Below are 16,414 nucleotides of genomic sequence, written 5' to 3'. Positions count from 1 at the left end.
TGCCACGTCCTCCAGGAAGCCTTCCCTAACTACCTGGCTCCCATCCACATACCCTGAAACGCCTCGGCCTGTGCCGTGGCCTCCCACTGTGTGGTCACCGCCTGGCTGCCTCTCCGCCTTTTTTTTTATCTTTTTCGCCAGGTCCTTCCTTCTGTCTTGCTCACTGCTGAATTCCCAGCGCCTCGCATCGAATTGGGTGCACAAGAGGTGCCCAGCAAAGGCCTGTGGATGAGTGCACGGTGGACGCGGCCAGCGCTGCCTCTGCTTGCACCCGCGGGCAGGCCTGGCAGGGCAGGAAGGAGAGCGCTGTGGGCCGTCCCCTCCCCGCCGTCCTCCCCAACCCCTTCCCTGCCCAACAGGGCGCCACTGGCCTGTCCCACACCCTCTCTGCCGCCTGCCCAGTGACCTAATTATTGTTTTTTCTTCCAGCCCCGCGGAGGGGAAAACAGAAATTCCTGGTGGATGACACAGCCCGGCGGCCGCCTGCGAGCCGAGCACGGGACCGGCTGGGCCGGCTTCGCCCGCCCTGAACCCGCCGCCCGCCCCCCGCCCCGCCGAGGGCCGCGGAACCCGTCATCAGCTAAGTACAGAGCGGGCGGCGGGCGGGGCGGCGGCCGGGGAAATTGCCGGTTCCCGTGCCCCGCGGGGCCTGCGGGCGCCCCGAGTCTGGGGGCAGGGCGGGCGGGCCGGGGTCGAGGGGAGCCCGGGGGGTCGCGGGCGGCCGGGGCCCGGGTGCGCCCGTCCTGAGCGCGGGGACGGCCCCCGCTGGGGAAGGAGCCGCGGGCAGCGCGGGGGCCGCGCTCGGGGCAGGGGGCGGCGGCGGCGCCGGCGCGGGCGGGGAGGGAGGGCGCGGCCCCGGGCGCGGGGCCAGGTCGGGCGGCCCGGGGCTCCGCGGGGGACGCGCGGCGAGGGCGCGGGGCCCTCGGCATCCCTCTCCCGCGGCGGGGCCCTGCCCCGGCTCTTAGAAAGAGCACTGGGCTCGGAGCCAGAGCGCCGTGGGGCCAGCGCCCCAGCCCTTAGTGGATTGCTTCATCTGCCACTCACGGCCTGCGCCCTGGAAGCTGCAGAGAGAGCCTCGGCTCCCGGTGCCAGCGCTGGGCTCTCCACTGACAGCGGCGACAGGCTTGGAAGGAGACGTCCAAGGTTTCAAGGGTCAACCCTCTCCTCCAGGCCTAGCAGATCAGAGATGCCCCGTTTTCTTAACCTTATTAAGGAAAAAGGCAGTCACTGATGCCCTCTCCCAGCAAGTGTTGATTGAGCACCTACTATGCGCTAGACACTGTTGGGCCTTGAGGATGGGGTGGTGAATGAGACAGGCAAAACCTCATGTTCTTTTGGTGGAGACAAACAACAAACACTTGAATACACATCTCAGACAAGCTCGTGCTGCAGAGGGTGGTGGGTGTCAGGGAGACCCATTGCCTGGGCCAAGGGGGAAAGGCATCGCGGGAGATGGAGGAGTTGTTCTATGTGAGACTCAGTAGCCCAGAGGAAGGGCTTCCTGGGGCAGTAACCCTGAAGCTGAGACCTGAGTAAAGTGTGGGATTCAGCGAGGCAGTTTTCTAAGGGAAGGTTTTTTTGTTTTTAATTGTGCTTTAGGTTCCGGGGTCCATGTGCAGATCATGCAGGATTGTTGCATGGGTACACACATGGCAAGGTGGTTTGCTGCCTCCATCCCCTGTCACCTACATCTGGCATTTCTCCCCATGTTATCCCTCCCCGACCTCCGCACCCCCTGCTGTCCCTCCCTTAGCCCCCCACCACCCCGCCACCAACTGACCCCAGTGTGTGATGCTCCCCTCTAAAGGAAGGCTTTTTTTTTTTTTTTTTTTTTTTTTTTTGAGACGGAGTTTCGCTCTTGTTCCCCAGGCTGGAGTGCAATGGCGCGATCTCGGCTCTCCGCAACCTCCGCCTCCTGGGTTCAGGCAATTCTCCTGCCTCAGCCTCCTGAGTAGCTGGGATTACAGGCACGCACCACCATGCCCAGCTAATTTTTTGTATTTTTAGTAGAGACGGGGTTTCACCATGTTGACCAGGATGGTCTCGATCTCTTGACCTCGTGATCCACCCGCCTCGGCCTCCCAAAGTGCTGGGATTACAGGCTTGAGCCACCGCACCCAGCCAGGAAGGCTTTTTAGATAAAGCACACAGCAGGTGCAAAGGCCCCAGCCCTCTCCCCTGCCCTTGCTGGTAGAATGATCTCTCAGGCTCCTGGACCCCCAGAGCACAAGATCACACCCCTTCCTCTGACAAGGGAGAAAGCATGAGGCCCAGGTCTGGAGTCAGACAGACCTGGCTTTACATTCTGGCCCTGCTACGCACTAGCTGTGTGGCCTTGCACAAGTCACTTATCCTCTGTGAGCACTAGTTCCTGCATCTGTCAAATGGGGAGAATAATGCTCTGTTCTTTACAGGTGTGTGTGAGGATTCAGTGAAGTTACACCAAAATGTTGCAAGTCCAGGCTAGGGCAACCTCATGCGTTCACATGAATGATCTCTGGGATCCTGAAGAAGAACTCAGCTTCTGCATCTGAAAACTAGGTCTCTCTGTGACTTGGAGGGAAAAGTGAATTTATCTTTTCCTATCTTAGTGGCAACTAGAGGACCTGGTAGAACTGTGAGCAGCTTGGACAGACTCTGGGAGAGGGTCCCCAGCTGCAGTCTGCTGTTGGACACCCTTGGGAACTCAGAGCCCTGTTTACAGGAGGAGAGAGGAGTGGCTGAACGGACAGCTCCCCATCCCACCAGCCACACCGAGTCTCGGCCAGGCATTTGGTTGGGGGGTCAGACAGGAGGCCTCCGGGAAGCCTGGGTCAGGATCTCGCTGTCACACTGGTGAGGTTCATGCTTCACATTCTCACCCTCTTCCCCAGGCTTCCCCCCTCTGCCTTCTTTGCTGAACTTGCCCTTTCTTGAGAAAGGACGGGAGGTCAGTCACTTTACAATGACTAAGAGAAGACTTCAGTCTTTGGAGATCCTCCCTCATTTGACTTGTGGGAAATCTGAAGCGCAGAGATAGCAGGACTTTGCCAGAGGCTACGCAGCAGTCCTGAGGTGTGAGAATTCATGCCAGAGACCCTTGATCTTGGGCCGTTTCTCTGTGGTACTTCATGGCCTAGTTCTACCCATTTTACAGATGGAACAAACTGGGGCCCAGAACTGTAATACAAGCCAAAGGTTTCCCAAGCCAACATTAGCAATAAGGAATGAGGAATGTATTTTCGGCTAGGGATGGGGAAAGTGGGATCCTTCCAGGACCCCTCCAATTATTCCTAGACCCACCTGTTTTGAAGATGATCTCTGCCCCCCACCCCGACCCCGGGGAAAGACATCTGGAGAGATCCGTAGCTCTCAGCTCCCCCTTGTCACCCAGGAAGCCTAAATTTCCCCCATCCTGATTGGTCAGCCCAGTTGGGGCCCAGATCCTCATTGGTGAACCTTGTCTGTAGGTTCCTGTGAGAGCTGGCTGTGATGGCTGAGCACCTGGGGCCACCAAGGTCAGGCTGGGCACCGCCTCACTCTGCCCTGGGGCTTAGACCAATGTCCAGGTGAGAGCTTTGTCTTAAGACTTGGACGTCAACAGGAAGCCTGGCACCAAAAGCCTCTCCTGACTTGCAATGTTTGCTGCCAGCTGCTCTGAGGGGTTGTGTTGTGTTTGTTCATGAGGTCATTCATTCATTCTTTTTTTTTTTTTTTTTGAGACAGAGTGTCGCTCTTGTTACCCAGGCTGGAGTGCAATGGCGCGATCTCGGCTCACTGCAACCTCCGCCTCCTGGGCTCAGGCAATTCTCCTGCCTCAGCCTCCTGAGTAGCTGGGATTACAGGCACGCGCCACCACGCCCAGCTAATGTTTTGTATTTTTAGTAGAGACGGGGTTTCACCATGTTGACCAGGATGGTCTCGATCTCTCGACCTCGTGATCCACCCGCCTCGGCCTCCCAAAGTGCTGGGATTACAGGCTTGAGCCACCGCGCCCGGCCTCATTCATTCTTTCTGTCATTCAGTATCTCTAGAGAACCCGCAAGGTGCCAGGCATTGCCCACACACTGAGAGTGGAGCAGCGAACAGGATGGTGAGGCCCTGCCCTGTGGAGCTCACTTTCCAGGGTGGAAAGATAGGCAATGAATCCATATACACAAGACAGAAGGTCAGACGGAGGTAACCAGGTGGGGCGGTGCACGATGGGGGTGTTCTTTTAGACGAGGGAATTGAGCAGCGGCCGTGAAAAAGTGTGGGTTCAGGGCTGCCTTGCGGATGTCTAGGGCAGAAATTCAGAAAGGGGGACCTGCAGGTGTCAAGGTCATGAGGCAGAAACATGCTTGGTGTTTGGGGGATAGCAAGGAAGGTGGTGTGGCTGGAGTGAGGGGGACAGATGAGGGCAGGGAGGAGACTGGAGAAGGCAGGGGCCGCACAGTAGGGGGTGGGGGGATGGGGGACCCTCAAGGCGCAGGTTTCCCCACTTATTCCGTGTCGGCCTCTGTCCAGCCCCTGCCTCGGTGGCGCTGTGCCATCTCAGGCAGCATGGACATCCCCCAGGAGCTCATTACCAAGCAGGCTGTCTGAGGGGCTTCTCTCCTTCCCCCGCATCCTCGAACCTCTTCGACCTGTCTGAAAAGGTAGGATGAAAGGACAGGAGAGGAAGCTGGCCTCCCTTAAGGAGACACTGGACTCCGAAATCTCTGAATTCCAGATGAGGCTTTACTTCTGAGTAACTGCGTGAACTTGGATAAGTTGCTTTTTTTTAGAGGGAGTTTCACTCTTGTTACCCAGGCTGGAGTGCCATGGTGACATCTCGGCTCACCACAACCTCCGCCTCCTGGGTTCAAGCAATTCTCCTGCCTCAGCCTCCTGAGTAGCTGGGATTACAGGCACGCGCCACCACACCTGGCTAATTTTGTATTTTTAGTAGAGATCCATGTTGGTCAGGCTGGTCTCAAACTCTCGACCTCAGGTGATCCACCCACCTTGGCCTTCCAAAGTGCTGGGATTACAGGCACGAGCCACCGTGCCCAGCCTGGAGGAGCTACTTAAATGCTCTGTGTTCCATATCTGTAAAATGGGGTTCCACATCTGTAAAATGAGGTTCCATATCTGTGAAATGGGGTTCCATATCTGTAAAATGGGGCTAAATATACCGACTGCACACATAGCTATGAAAGCTAAAGGTACACCACCCCCTTACCCAGCAGGCACACTCCTAGCTACAGACCCAAGAAAAATGAGTGCATGTGTCCAGCAGGCATGGACAAGGTATTTGTGGGGGTTGTCACGATGGCCCTAAAGGAGTCAACCCGAGGCTCATCACCAGAAGAATGGCCGAAGTGCTGTGGGATAGTTGTACAGTGGACTATTTCACAGCAACAGCATAAATAAACTACTGATAAATGCAGCGACGTGGAAGAATCTGACATTCTGTTGAGTGAAAGAAGCCAGACGCACAAGAATAGGAGCTGTGTGATTCCATTAAGCTGAATTCAACAACAGGTGAGGCTACTCTGTGGTGAGAGAGGTCAGAATAGTGGTTACCCTTGGGGGTGCTGACTGGGAGGGGGACTGAGGGAAACTTCTGGAATGTTGGAAGTGGTTGATTTATTTATTTTATTATTTTATTTTATTTTTTTTTGAGATGGAGTTTCGCTCTTGCTGCCCAGGCTGGAGTGCAGTGGTGCGATCTCGGCTCACTGCAACCTCTGCCTCAATTCTCCTATCTCAGCCTCCGGAGTAACTGGGATTACAGGCATGCACCCACCATGCCCAACTAATTTTGTATTTTTTAGTAGAGATGAGATTTATCCATGTTGGTCAGGCTGGTCCTGAACTCCCGACCTCAGGTGATCCGCCCGCCTCGGCTTCCCAAAGTGCTGGGGAAAGTGATTTATATCCTGATCTGGTTGGTGTCACATGGGTTTATACCTATGTGAAAATTCATTAAGCTTGAGTTCATCAGACAATTTGAGATTCATGCAAGTTGTACCATATGTATATTTCAATAAATAGGGGATTCGAAATGCCTAGCGAGCTGGTGAAGGTGAAATGGGATTGAGAATGTAGCTATGCCTGCCTCAGAATAGGGCTTTGTGAATATTCCTGCCTCCCTAGCACCACTCTGGGGGATGGGGGAGCCCTCCAGCCGCCAGACTTTGTCTAGCCTGTTTTGACATCAACTGCCATCACCTGCTCTGACTGCCGTGACAGAGCATCAGCCAGGGTCAGATGATATTGTGCTGTGCTGTTGGGTTTTATTTTGTTTTGTATTTTTTTTGTTTTTGCTTTATTGTTTCTGTTACTTTGCTTCGTAATGAGAAAATTATTGTGCTTATCATCATGTATTTTATTTATTTATTTTTAAAGCAAGGATCTTGCTTTGTCGCCCAGGCTGGAGTGCAGTGGCTCCATCTCAGCTCACTGCAGCCTCCGCCTCCAGGTTCAAGCAGTTCTCCTGCCTCAGCATCCCAAGTAGCTGGGATTACAGGCATGCGCCACCATGCCTAGCTAATTTTTTTTTTTTTTTTTTTGATATTTTAAATAGAGACAGGTTTCACCATATTGGCCAGCCTGGTCTCGAACTCCTGACCTCAGGTGATCCATCTGCCTCAGCCTCCCAAAATGCTGGGATTACAGGCGTGAACCACCGCGACTGGTAGCTTATCATTTAATAACGCAACTTGCTGGTGTGCAGGTCCTCAGGCCTGGTGTGTGCAGCAGAGACCCTGGAGTCGGGGAGCCGTCCCTTCCCTTTGCAGAGGGACAATGTTCCCCTGAGATGAGCTTGGGAGCCTTGGGTTCACCCGGCAATGGAGTGGCAATCCCCACCCCCAGCCTCCTTTGGCTCACATCCGCAGTGCCCCCAGGATCAACTGGCTGGAGACAGCTGCACCACTCTGCCCTTCCGCCCTGCCCCAAAGTCACTGCCCCAGGCCCAGAGTGGGAAGGCCACACAGGAAGAGCTGGGCTAGGCCAGGGGAGGTGGGGAGAGTGAGAGGCCGAAGGCCCGGGCTACCTAGGGCACCAGCCAAGCTTCCTGCTTGAGTTCAGGTGGGGAGGCCCTTCCTGAGCAAAGGCCAGGGGTCTGTGTCCTCTCCCTGCGCTGAAGAAGGGACACAGTTATAAGATTAATGAGACAAGTACTTTTATCATCAGCTCAGCATGGGGGTGGGCGTCCGTTGTACCCGTCTGCCAGGTACCACGTGGGGTATACTCCACTGCCTAAGTCTCTCCGACCTCAGGGTTACAGTCTGGGGTCCCCTTCTTCTTTTGGCCACACCTTCTCTTGCTTACCATGGAAATACCCCAGATCAGTGAGGTAGGGGTGGCTCGAGGGAAGGATTCCAGAGGTCCAGAGGTGAATGTGAGACCCCCCCCCGGGCCGAGCACAGGAACTGATCTTCCCTCCCTTCTCACCAGCCTTCAGCTGTCAGTTTCAGTGTCACCTCCTCAGGAAGACCTCCCCTGGCTCGCCTCCTCTCCGCCACCTGCCTGACCCAGCCTGTGGCCTGGCCCGTTTTGCCGCCTCGATCACTCCCTGCGGTCCGATCTCCTAGTCATTGGCTTGATTCTTGCGCTGCAGTCCGCTCCCCTGCACGAAACTGGAAGCTCCTTGAAGGCTGGAGTTGTGTCTGTTTTATTCCCCACGGGGTGTCCAATGGCTGTGTGAGGGATGAAGGCATGGATGCTGAAGATCCACTCTGAACGGGATGCAGACACCCGGGGGAGCCAGGGCCAGGGAAGGGGTGTTCTGGGGTGCGTGGTGTTTGGCGCTGAGCCTGTGTGGTTGCGGTGGTTTCAGGGATAGCTGGCTGGGAAGGGGTTTACAGGAGAGGGCGGGAGGCCCTGCAGGAGTGAAGCCTGGACACCTGGAGATGCCAGGCCCTCCCTCTATGAGCTGAAGGTCCCTGATCCTGGTGAGAGGCCCAGCTGAAACCTTTGGCCAGGGGCCCTGTATAGGGGAAGGCACTTCCTGGGTCCACAGGTACAGGAAGCCTGGGTGCCTCCTCTCTGCTGTCCACAGAACTCCCAGCCTTGCCTGGAGAGGAGCCCGTCCCCCCTGGGGAGGGGAGGCAGCCTGGGCCTTTTCCATCAGTCACACTGGCCTTCCCATTAGGACTCTTGCTTGGAGCTTCTATTTCTAGAAGTCCCCCATGAGCCTCCAGCCCTCAGATAGGGTCACACAGCGAGGGAGAGGCAGAGCTGGGTTGTGCTCCAGGCCGGGACCTCCCGTTCCACCCTCCACCATATATAAGGTCCTTATTCAGGCTGGTTGCCATGGGGTGGCCCCAGCAGTAGGTCCCATGTTATTACCATGGTTCAGCCAGGAGCTCAGCATTCCCACACTGCCCCAGGAAGTGGGACTGCTGCTGTCAGGAGCATCTTCCTTGGCAGTGCCCTCCGCAAGGGTCTCTCTGACACCCCGGTGAGACTGCATCTTCCCTAGGACAGGGCCTCTGCCTCCTCCATCAGACTGGACACTCCTTGTTCACAGGCCCCTCATGCTTCGAGTCTCCAGCCCTGTGGCACTGAATCTCTAGGATCCCGCAACTCCCTCAAGGCTGGCAAGATACCCCCTCAGGTACCTCCCACTCCAGGCCAGGCCTCTCTGCAGGCTGAGGGTAGAGAGCTGACTTGGGTCAGACCTCTGCGGGGGTGCAGATCTTCCAGCCCCCTCTCCCTGGAAGGTCCTTGTGGTCACGGACCACTTGTTTTTTTTTTTGGAGATGGAGTCTTGCTTCGTCACCCAGGCTGGAGTGCAGTGGCACGATCTCGGCTCACTGTAACCTCCACTTTCCTGGTTCAAGTGATTCTCCTGCCTCAGCCTCCTGAGCAGCTGGGACTACAGGCGCCTGCCACCACGCCAGGCTAATTTTTTTTGTATTTTTAGTAGAGACAGAATTTCACCATGTTGCCCGGGCTGGTCTCGAACTACTGAGCTCAGGCAACCCACCCACCTCAGCCTCCCAGAGTGCTGGGACTACAGGGGCAAGCCACCGCGCCCGGCCGACCACACCTTATTTGTTCCCGCATCCCCTGTGCCTATTGCAGAGACTGGCATAGAGTTAGGCTCTGGTGACATGAACAAGGAGGATGTTTAGAAAGTGACTTGGGATGTCCTCTGAGGAGATCCAGAAAGAAGTTACAGGCCTCCCAATCTCCATCCCCGACAGCTCCCCAGGAGCCACAGTCTGGAATTCCACGGAGGGAGACGTGTCTTTGACATTCTCTTCCCGGGAATAATTCAGAGGGTTCATTTACTGCACTCAGGCCCGGAGGCATTAGGGACTTTTGAGTCAGAAACTGGGGTGGAAACCTGAGTGCTAGGAGATCTGGGCAGGGAGGGGTCTGCCAGCCTGCTCCTCAGCCTCCAGTGTGGAGGGTCGGGGTGCGAGGGGCAGCCCCCAGGGCGGGACTGAGCTCCAGACAGGCTTGGGCTGCAGGAGCCCTTGGGGCCTGTGGGAATAGCAGGGCCTCTGAGAGCCGCTTTATCAGGCCCTGTCGCCAGCGTTATCTGTGGCTTCTCAGCAAAGAAGGAGCCTCAGTCACTCAGATCACTCCAGGCTGGGGACAAAGCCGCCGAGTCAGCTGGGGTCCCATGGTTCCACTGCCAGACCCGTGGGCTCCGTAGCCTGCAGCCCAAGCTGGGTATTCAGGGAGGTGGCTGGCCCAGCCAGGCGACGGCCCGTCTGCTGGGACTCCCCCACCAAGAGCCTGCCGCCACCAGGACCACCTCCCTTGAGCCTGTCTTCAGAAGGGGATGGGGCATGGGGTCACTCCGGTCTTTCCAGGGCCCTGCTGAAATGTCAGCCACAAAGGACGGGACACAGAGGGGCCTGTACAGGAACAAGGGCCAAGTGTCAGCGTGGGATGAGGGCTGGGGCAGGGCTGGTCAAATGTTTACTTGGAATGATTTGAGTGGGTACCCTCAGGCCACGGGGGCAGCTGGCGCCTGGCACGGAGCCCCTCTACCCACGCCCATGGGGCACTGCGAGGATTTGGGCCCACCCCAGATGGGGCCTGAATGAGAAAGCACCCAGAGAGGGCAGCAAGCCAAGGCCAGGCCATAGTCCTCCTCTGCCAGTCCGTGCCCTCTGTTGGGGAGAAGCAGGCGCTGGGAGGGCCAACTTCTCTCATTCAGGAAGCGCCTGCTCCTCTGGTCTCCTGCGGGGCTGCCAGGCACGGTTGGGCAGGTCGCACACTGCAAAAGGGCCCCGTGTGGCGGAAACAAGTGGCTCTGACGTTCGAGCAATGCGGCAGGGGCCGATTCCGCTCAGAGATTGCTTTTTGGCCATTTTCTGCTAGGGAGGGTGCCACTGTATACCAGGCACTGTGGACGACAACATGGTTCTTTGGGCAGGAGCTCCCAGGGTATTCGGGGGAGGGTTGCCGGACCTAATACAACAGGGTGCCCAGTTGGATTCGGGCTTCAGATAATCAACAAATAGACCTATCTACAATATGAGCGATTATACACATTCTCTACAGGCAATGCTTTTCGTCTAGGTCCCATGCGTTATTGCAATGTCTGAAGTGTCATGAGGGACACTTGGGACCGTGCGGGAGGCTGAGCAGCCGGGCAGTGTGGCTGCAGAGGAGCCCGAGAGGCCACAGGGACAAGATGGAGTGTGGCCTTCAAGTGCGGGGAGCGAGCGGGGCGCGCGCGGTGGCAGGCTCCCTCTGGCGGCCGTGCGGGGAACAGGGCGCCGCGGAAGAGGCCACCCGTGGGGAGCCCAGGGCGCTGGGCCCCGGGCAGCCAGCGCGGAGCTGGAGAGAAACGGCTGACCCTGGACGTCCGCGCTTTTGATTATGGAGAACGGTACATGTATACCGACGAGGCACGCCCACGTCCTCAGGACCCGCTCAGCCATCATCAGCTCGTGGCCAGTTATGTTTCCCATAAACCTCTCACCCCTCCCAGCAACTGGATTATTTTGAAGCAAATCCCAGACTTCATATTATTTCTTCCATAAAAATGTCAGTATATATCACTGAAAGATAAGGCCTGGATGGATCTGGAAGCTGGAGCCACCAGGAATTTGCCCGGAGCCCTCAAGCCGCTATTAAGAGGGAGGGGCCCCCACCCCAGGAAACGCCCCGACTGAGCAGTTAGCCCCGGCTCTTCTGACCATCTCTCCTAAAGCTTTCTAGTTTTTTCTCCCCTGGGACAAGTCTTCCTAGGCCTGAGCCTCTTCCCTCCCCACTCCCGACTGTGCACCCTGCTTAAGGATGCCCCCAGGGCTGTGGTATTGGACTCTCCAGAGCCTTCTGTCCAGAGCTCGGAGCGCCCACAGCCCTCCCCTCTCCGTGGTCCCTTAATAACAGGATTGTCTAATGTTTGGCCTTCAAAGACGACCCCTCCTGGGAACTCAGGACATGCAGGCACCCCAGTGAATGAGAGGAGAGCTGGCAGGACGTCACAGAACGAGGGACAGGGAAACAGATTCCAACATGAAGATACTACTAAGTGCAGAGGAGGCTCTTTGCTCTCCAGAAGGCCACCTCCTCCAGGAAGCCATCTGGCTCTGCCTCCCTGGGAGACTTTGGGTAGGTCCCCTCCGGGCCTGAGACAGGAACCAGTTCCTCTCGCAGAGCTTTCCCCTTCTCTCCCTCCTCTCAGATTCTGCACCTGCACAGTCCCTGGGATGGGAGGAGTTGAGGGGCAAACTGCACCCGGGGAGAGGCCGCCAGCCTCTAACTAACTTCGGACGTGCTTTACAGGAGAGGAAGGTGAGGTGGGAGAGGTGAATGACTTGATGGGTCCGCCGGTGTGCAGGATGCACAACTAGGACTTGAGGGCAAGGCCAAACCCTCAGCTCTGGTGCTCAGGTGCCAGCCAGCTGTCAAGGGTCCACACCTGCTGGCCGTGGTGGCTCACGCCTGTAATCCCAACACTTTAGGAGGCCGAGGCGGGCGGATCACGAGGTCAGGAATTGAGCTGGCCAACATGGTGAAACCCCGTCTCTACTTAAAAAAAAAAAAAAAAAAAAAAATATATATATATATGTATGTATATATATATATGTATGTATATATATGTATGTATATATATATGTATGTATATATATATGTATGTGTATATATATATGTATGTGTATATATATATGTATATATATATATATGTATGTATATATATATATACACATGTATGTATATAAGCTGGGCGTGGGACATGGTGGCCGGTGGCTGTAGTCCGAGCTACTGGGGAGGCTGAGGCGGCAGGGGAATCGCTTGAACCAGGGAGGCAGAGGTTGCAGTGAGCCGAGATCGCACCACTGCACTCCAGCCTGACGACAAAGCAAGACTCCTTCTCAAAAAAAAAAAAAAAAAAAAAAAACAAAACAAAAAAACCAAAAACCAAAAAAACAGGGGTGGGGCTCACACTTCAGCGGTCCAGATCCCAGGCACCCCGCTGCCTCCCCGCCTCCCCGCAGCAGCCCCAGGAAGCCAGCCCGCCTCCCTCCCCACGCCCTTCACTCTGGCGCCGCTTCCGTGGGCGGGGCCGGAGGGCACCAGGTGCGCCGCGCGGCTTTCATTCGGTCGTCACGGCAGCGGAGGGAGGGGCGGTTCCCATCTCACAGCAGGGGAAACGCACCCTCCGAGAGGCGCCGGGAGCCGCCCGGGACCACACAGCCCTGCAGCGGGGGAGTCGGGATGGAGACCGTGTCCTCCGACGGTAGGTGCTCCTTCCACTGCGCTGCCAGACCCGGCCCCGACAGTCCCCTGAGGACCCAGCCCGTGTGCTCTGCCTTCAGGCGGCCGTCCTTGTTTTTCTTACAAGTAACGCCTTGACGGTGTTTCACCCACGTGCTCACACTTGATCTCCCTAAAACCCACGCGAGGCAGGTCTGATGATAGTTCGACTTTTGTGCGCGAAGTGCCGCGAGAGACCAGCCGAGGGTCGGGGACCTCGTTCTGAAACTTTCCAGATTGTCCCCAGGCTCGCGTCGCTGCCGGGAGCGGCTCGTGGACGCTATGTTCTTCCGGCGCCCCCTACAGCCTAGCAATGGCATTAAATCACCCTGCGGGGCCAGTCGTTTTGCTTGAAAAGTTTTTTTTTCTTCTCAAGACTTTGCTGCTGAATCTGGACCTTTCCCTTACAAGTCTGGTTTATTTTTGTTTTCTTTAAGAGACAGGATCTTGCTCTGTCTCCCAGGCTGGAGTGCAGCGGTACGATCACAAGTCGCTGCAGCTCAGCCTCCTGGGCTCAGCCCATCCTCCTGTCTCAGCCTCCCAAGTAGCTGGGACTGCAGGCCCGTGCCACCATGCCCGGCTTCCCCTCACAAGTTTGGACCCACCTCGAGCCTCCTTGCTCGACATATTTAGCAATAGTTAAAGCATGTTTATTTTCTGTAACTTTATCTTGAGGAAAGTAGGCTATAATAAAGGCTCACCCATTGGGGAGGTCGTCAGACCTGAGACCCGCAAGGAGTGTGGACCACCACCAGCCTGGGAACTTTTAGGGGTGAGATCTATGTTCCCCCATCATCCTAGACCAAGGCTCTCCCAGGAAAAGGACTGTGTCTCCCCCAGCCTCCCCTACCCACTGCGTCTTGATGAGGCTTTTCAGAGCAATCACATGGGCAGTGAGTGGCTCCAGGCCCAAAAATCTTAAAGAATTGAGCAGATGACAATTCATGAATTGGGCAGCTCCAAACTAGAAGCGAGGGAATGCAAGGGGTAGGTTTTTATAGGAGGAACACAGAAGTCAAGCAATATATATATATATTTGATTGGTTATAGTTATACAGTTGCCTTATTTAATCATCCCATGGGAAAATCTCTCATATAAGTTTGTTGGTTACTTCTGATTACGCTTAGGTTCTGGTATTCTTTTTTTTTTAAAAAATATAAGCATTTACAATAAATAGCTCAAGTTAAGTTTGCTTATGTTTGCACGTCAAGCAAGGTTGAGGTCACTTATGAGACGTAACTGGTTTTGTTTGCTCAGGGATTCTTTAGGCCTGGTCTTCATTTTAATTTACTTTAATACCACAAAGAGAAAAACTATTCCAAATGACTTTCAAACAAAGTAACTTAAAGACAGCATGGGCCTGGTGCTGTGGCTCACGCCTGTAATCCCAGCACTGTGGGAGGCTGACGTGGGTGGATCATGAGGTCAGGAGTTCAAGGTCAGCCTGACCAACATGGTGAAACCTCATCTCTACTAAAAATACCAAAAAATTATCTGGGCATGGGGAGCTGAGATTGCACCATTGCACTCTGGCCTGGGTGACAGAGTGAGACTCTGTCTCAAAAAAACAAAAAACAAAAAACAAAAAAAAACTACCAAATTCTTATTCAGAATGCCTGTATGATCTCTGAAGCCATAATAGCCTTTAAAGTTTAAATTTTAACTTGAGTGTCTTGAAAAATACCAGAAAGAATCTTATTACTAATTGGAAGCGTCACTTTTTGGGGGCAAATCGAAGTTTTCGCTTCTCTAAGGTAGATGCTGGGTGTGGAAGTGCTGGCTTGCATATTAAGCATATTCTATAAAAACTTGCCAAACTGTTTTCCAAAGTGACTGTAGCATTTTGCATTCCCCTAGTAATGTTTTCGTTTTAATTGTTCCACATCTTTTTCAGGTGCTAGTCTTTAAAAATGTTTTATTATAGCCGGGTTCAATGACTCACACCTGTAATCCGAGCATTTTGGGAGGTCGAGGCGGTTGGATCACCTGAGGTCAGGAGTTTGAGACCAGCCTGGCCAACATGGTGAAACCCCGTTTCTACTAAAAATACCAAAATTAGGCCGGGCGCGGTGGCTCAAGCCTGTAATCCCAGCACTTTGGGAGGCCGAGGCAGGTGGATCACGAGGTCAAGAGATCGAGACCATCCTGGTCAACATGGTGAAACCCCGACTCTACTAAAAATACAAAAAATTAGCTGGACATGGTGGCGCGTGCCTGTAATCCCAGCTACTCAGGAGGCTGAGGCAGGAGAATTGCCTGAACCCAGGAGGCGGAGGTTGCGGTGAGCCGAGATCGTGCCATTGCACTCCAGCCTGGGTAACAAGAGCGAAACTCCGTCTCAAAAAAAAAAAAAAAAAAAAAAAACAAAACAAAATTAGCCAGGTGTGGTGGCGTGTGCCTGTAATCCCACATATTTGGAATCACACCCCTTGCATTCCCTTGCTTCTAGTTTGGAGCTGCCCAATTCAATTATAATCTGCTCCTATAAATTCTTTAGGATTTTAAGCCTGGTGCTGTGGCTCACGCCTGTAATCCCAGCACTTTGGGAGGGATTACATGAGGTGGGTGGATCATGAGGTCAGGAGTTGGAGGTCAGCCTGACCAATACGGTGAAACTGCGTCTCTGCTAAAAATACAAAAAAATTATCTGGGTGTGGTGGTGCATGCCTATAATCCCACTAACTCAGGAGGCTGAGGCAGGAGAATCGCTTGAACCCAGGAGGCAGAGGTTGCAGTGAGCCAAGATTGTGCCATTGCACTCCAGCCTGGGTGACACAGTGAGACTCTGTCTAAAAAAAAAAGATTTTTTTTGTGCCTCAGTTTACTTTTTTTTCTTTTTCTTTTTTCTTTTTTCTTTTTTTTTGAGATGGAGTTTCACTCTTGTTACTCAGGCTGGAGTGCAATGGCGCAATCTCGGCTCACCGCAACCTCCGCCTCCTGGGTTCAGGCAATTCTCCTGCCTCAGCCTCCTGAGTAGTTGGGATTACAGGCACATGCCACCATGTCCAGCTAATTTTTTGTACTTTTGGTAGAGACGGGGTTTCACTTGTTGACCAGGATGGTCTCGATCTCTTGACCTCGTGATCCACCCGCCTCGGCCTCCCAAAGTGCTGGGATTACAGGCTTGAGCCACCGCGCCCGGCACTTTTTTTTCTTATGTTTAGAGACAGGGTCCAGCTCTGTCACCCAGGCTGAGGTACAGTAGCATGATCATAGCTCACTGCAGCCTCCATCTCCTCCATCCTCCTGTGTCAGCCTTCTGAGAAGCTAGGACTACAGTTGCACACCAGCACACATGGCTACTACATATATGAGAAACAGAGTTTGGCTGTGTTCCCCAGGCCGGGCCTGAGCTCCTGGCCTCAAGTAATCCTCCTGCCTCAGCCTCCTAAAGTGCTGGCAGGGGTGGACCACTGCACCTGGCCTCAGTTTAATTTGAACGGTGGTTAAATCACTAATTCAGTGTGTAGATTTATTTGCTTAATTTTGCTTTAGATTTTTAGGATTTTGAAAACTTTGTATTTAGACATTTATTTAAAGATTTTCGATTTTATTTCTGGTTCCAAAATCTATCATACAAAATATATTCAGAAAGGTCTAACTTTGATGCCCCCTTCAACCAGTTTCCTTACCCATAACTATTAATTTTAAAAAATTATTCTTTATTATTACATTAATTTGACATATATCAAACATGCATCACATACATAGTGCATATATATTCATATCTCTCTG

General features: G+C 54.1%; 1 long non-coding RNA gene across 3 annotated transcripts in view; it reads left to right on the top strand.

Annotated features, from left to right (window-relative positions):
- Window positions 1–851: 851 nt before the first annotated feature.
- LOC141583474 (uncharacterized) overlaps window positions 852–16,414 on the top strand; it is a 99,838-nt gene continuing 84,275 nt past the window's right edge. For all 3 annotated transcript variants that reach the window (XR_012516091.1, XR_012516090.1, XR_012516092.1), the window contains exon 1: window positions 852–5,484. This is a non-coding gene — a long non-coding RNA (uncharacterized LOC141583474). The remainder of the gene's footprint in view (window positions 5,485–16,414) is intronic.

This window comes from Saimiri boliviensis, chromosome 2, assembly GCF_048565385.1.
Source record: "Saimiri boliviensis isolate mSaiBol1 chromosome 2, mSaiBol1.pri, whole genome shotgun sequence".
NCBI lineage: Eukaryota > Metazoa > Chordata > Mammalia > Primates > Cebidae > Saimiri > Saimiri boliviensis.
This window is presented reverse-complemented; position numbering and strand designations above follow the sequence as displayed.